Consider the following 4,757-nt stretch of genomic DNA (forward strand, 5'->3'; position numbering starts at 1 on the left):
CTAAGGACTGTGATTACCGTTGCTAAGGACTGTGATGACCGTTGCTAAGGACTGTGATGACCATTGCTAAGGAGGATCAAGAAAGAGAAAGGAAAATAGGTTAAAATAAAAAAAAAATCTTTATAATGAAAATGTTTCCACACAAATCATAATGTTTTGAAAATTATTTGGTGACAAATATTGAATTTACATTTACACCCTTTAATATTTTATTTGGCCTTTTAGATGAAGACCACACACAGTTCTTCTGGCTAAAATACATATTTTTAAAAGTCAATCAAGGAGTAATCTTAATTTAAGGTGTTTGAAGAGTAGATTACAAAAATGATTGCCACAAAAAATGTAAAGCTCATCACGCCATGAAATGGGAAAGAATTAGCTCGAACGAAGAGTGGGATTAAAGGAACAATAAATATGCCATGTTGTGTTTTGGTGGTATTTGGTTGTCAACCTATTTTTGTTTGTGAAATGTTGAAGCGATCCTACTGACTGTATCTTTATTTCTTCTGTTTTTGTTTTGTTTTTGTCTGAGATGGGAATGTCATCTCCTATATATTATTGGTATGTCCATGTTTGTGTCTCAAGCCTGTACAAAATATAAAAAATACAAAAAAAGGAAATACACATATTTGGCGGCCCACTTGCAATGCCTTCAGGTTGGGAACCTCTCTAGCATCTAAAGCAGGGATGGGCCGATGGCGGGCCCCACCTCCTCTTTTTGCGGCTCTCAGATTCATTTATAACGTCATTCTTAAAATAAAAAAGTTGTGTTTGTTTCCCGGGGAAACACTCACATTAAAACATCGGCTGTTGTTATGCCTGCTGTGACGGTAAGTTACCGCTTGTAATTAAAGGAGGGAGGGGGAGCAGCGCTGAGGAACAGCAGAGTGCGGGTTGACAGCATGCTGTGTTGAGATTCCCCTTATTGTGCACCAGCAGAGACAGGCTGCAACTGTCTTTGCCTTGCCTTGCCTCGCCTCGCCTCGCCTCGCCTCGCCTTGCCTCGCCTCGCCTCGCCTCGCCTTGCCTTGCCTTGCCTTGCCTTGCCTTGCCTTGCCTTGCCTTGCCTTGCCTTGCCTTGCCTTGCCTTGCCTTGCCTTGCCTTGCCTTGCCTTGCCTTGCCTCGCCTCGCCTTCTGGACTTGTATGTGCTGCGGTTGGTCTTAGTCTCCATGAAGCTAAAAATGACACTTTCGGCAAATTGTTTAACATCAGCCCTGATTTGTTGGAATGATAACATTGATGGGAATAAGATTATGAAAACTTAGCCAACAGATTTAATATGCAAAGGTCTCTTTACTGAGAGCAGACAGCAGAATAAGTGAAACAGTGCCTTAAGATTTGGAATAGTTTGATTTCATTGAGAGGGAGATTAACAGAAGAACGCAGGAAATATTCATACTTTCTATTATTACTGATTTAAAAGCAAAACATCGTGGCCATCACAGAATGATTTAACAACAGTGTTGAGAACTCTCAGCTCTGCCTTCACCGATAGAAACACAGGTTCTCAAATCTGCCGAAGTTGCCCTTGTTGAGATTTTTCCTGATCACGGTGACACCAGCCCTCACATCATAATCTTCAACCAGATCTGAGTTGACCAGCAGGGTGATGGCCTTCATTGGGTCGTCGGTTCCTTCTTTCTTGTACCACAGGTTCTTTGGGTGACCGGAATTATCTTTGTTCAGGTTAACACTCACTGACTGGTAACGGTGATGACGATTTAGCTGACGTTCACCCTCATTGATGGAGACTTGCAGATCTTTGAGTGCCTTCGTGGGGTCGGTGGTCTGACGGTACCAGATGAAGACAAAGGCTCCTCCTGCACCTCTGTTGGTGTCTTCATCCACGCGGACGTAACCTGTCCCAAAGAGGCCGCGGTCTGACCCAAAGGAATCTGTGGCAGTGACGTCGCAGATGTAGGTTTGAGCCTCTCTCTTCAGCCAGACGTGGACCCAGTCCCCACCAGCCCCGCGGTTCAGATCACAGGCCACTCTCTCCCAACCAGAGTCAAACATTGCAGCATCATTGCCTGCAGTGACGGTGATGTTCACTATGGGAGTATCAAACTCTCCAGACCCTTTGAAGAACCAGAGGTAGAGACAACTACCTCCTGCTGCAGAATTGAGTTCTTTGTGGATCTTTGTGTACCCTGCATTCGACAAACCGACGTCCTGCTGATCGTTGAAGGACACTTGAACCTTGGTGATGGGCACGGATCCACGTTTGTACCAAAGATAGATGTACTTTCCTCCGGCGCCTTTGTTCAGATCAACATTGATTTTGGTGAAGCCTTCTGATTGAAATTGTCGCCCTTCATTATTATCAAAGGACACTTGAAGTGCTGTGATGTACGTGGCCATTGATGGAATCTGCATTAAAGAAAGATAAATCGACAGTGAACAAAATATGACAAGTTCGCTGGATAACTGCCTTTTCAGGTGATTTCCAATATGATGCATTCAAACACCAGTTCTCAGATCCACATAAGGACATCTACATGACTTAAGACTTTAGCATGAATGCATATGTTGTGGCAGAAATGATGAGACGAGAGGCAGACCTGAAGAGAGTCGCCCGACGGGTCGAAGTTTTATTGCAAAGAAAATTAAGAATACAACACAACGACAATATCAAGGGCCTTCACACTATATCATCATATCAGACATGAAGCTCACCGTAAGTCCAAGCAGGAAGACTGGGAGGAGTAGGAAGACGCCTCTAACCCCCGTCATCATCATCATCATCATCATCATCATCATCATCATCATCATCATCATCATCATCATCATCATCATCATCATCATCATCATCATCATCATCATCATCATCAGTGGGGAGGATGTGGAGTTGGTGAACAGCTACAAGTTCCTGGGAGTGCACAAACACAAGCGACACTGACAGGCGGAACAAGCGGGTGAGGAAGGATAGCTCTGGAGAGTACAACTGGACAATCTGGAGGGGGTGGCAGAGGGGAGGACGAGGAGGAAGCGAGACAGTATCCTCTCCCACCCCCTCCATGCAGAACTAGTGAAGACGAGGAGCACGTTCAGCCACAGACTCATCCCTCCTCGACACGGCACCAAGCGCCTCGGACGGTCCTTTGTGCCGGTAGCCATTAGGCTGCACAACAGGGGGTATTTTATCTATTTTATTTGTATCCTTGATTTGATGCTATGTATTAATCTGTGTGAATCTGTGCTGTCCATCTTATCTTATTTTATACATGGATTCACTCGGCAGCTGCATATAGTCAGCTGGTCATGGGTGTTCTCTTTTAACCAATTACATTCCAGCACAATCTCGAGAAGCAAATCATCAAGCCACAGTAACACTTAAAATGGTTCCCCTCTCTTCACCCTATCCACCCATCATCATCATCATCATCATCATCATCATCATCATCATCATCATCATCATCATCATCATCATCATCATCATCATCATCATCATCATCACGCAGGAGAGCTGATCCAAAGACCACACCTCATCACATATCCTCTCCTTCCCATCTCCTCATCAAATCAGATCTTCAACATCACCACACGTGTCTAAACCGAGGGGGGGGGGTTCCTATACTCACGGCTGCACTTTCCCTTTGAGATATATGATATCAGGATCGGTGTCTGATCGCCACAGACTAATAACATTGCATTCATATGGTGCATGTGTGTCAATACATGTTCTTTAAACATTTAAACATGAAGTCCGTCCTGATTGAGTTATATGTGCTGAGTCCCACGAGGCGACGTGCAAATGCACGCCTTGTCACACCGGAACCAGCTCAAGCTTTCTTTAAGATAAATGACTGAGAGGAAGTGAGAGAAGGGACGAAACACACACACACACACACACACACACACACACACACACACACACACACACACACACACACACATACACACACACACACACACACACACACACACACACACACACACACACACACACACACACACACACACACACACACACACACACACACACACCTTCTCTAGTCTTCACATAGTTCACACACACACGGTCAGAAGTCCTTCGCAAACCTTAATATTTTTCTAATGAAATCCATTGAAACTTTCGCCCTCTTGACAAATAAGTTGTTATATTTTTGAAATCATTGTTTGATGAAGCCCCGTATTAAGGTAAATGTTTTAATGTTGTTGAAGTGTTGTGTTTTTTTTAATAATTACATAATTTGGGATTGAGATTGATTATCTTGTTTACACACATTTTGTATCAGGTAGGGTTGCTCATGCCCGGCTGAATGTCTGTCTGTTCACAATGTTCAATATGTAGAAAATCAACATGTCTGGATATTATATATGTCGGTTGTATGTGAGGCTACAAAAACACGCTCACCGACCAAGATCACAGAGAAAAGCATCGGAAACGATCTCTCTATGAAGAAAAGTTGATCTAAAGTTCAGGTGGACTTTGTATGAAAAAGGGAACGTGTCAGGAGTCTGTGTCTGCCTGCCCTTAGTATGTATGCTGAGTATTTCTTGGCAGTCAGCTGAACGCCTTCCTCTTCACCAAGACCTTTTAACCTTGAACTGCACAAAATTACTTGTAGCGAGACAACAAAGAATGAACCGCAATTGAACACAAGAATATAAGACATCATTACATACCTACGATGCTGCGTACGGCATCAAATGTATGCAGACGTTGGCAGATTGAGTCGGAGAATTGGACGACGGCTCGTTCTTTTCGCGATGTGCTTCCCCAACTCGACTTACTTGACAGTTAATGATGTC

General features: G+C 43.8%; 1 protein-coding gene across 1 annotated transcript in view; it reads left to right on the forward strand.

Annotated features, from left to right (window-relative positions):
* Positions 1-717, forward strand: part of trim54 (tripartite motif containing 54) — a 16,907-nt gene extending 16,190 nt beyond the window's left edge. The window contains exon 8 of the mRNA XM_034076236.2: positions 1-717. This exon is cut by the window's left edge and continues 804 nt beyond it. The gene's annotated coding sequence lies outside the window, so the exon portion shown is untranslated.
* Positions 718-4,757: the final 4,040 nt, after the last annotated feature.

This window comes from Pseudochaenichthys georgianus, chromosome 24 (genome assembly GCF_902827115.2).
Source record: "Pseudochaenichthys georgianus chromosome 24, fPseGeo1.2, whole genome shotgun sequence".
NCBI classification, from domain to species: Eukaryota; Metazoa; Chordata; class Actinopteri; order Perciformes; family Channichthyidae; genus Pseudochaenichthys; species Pseudochaenichthys georgianus.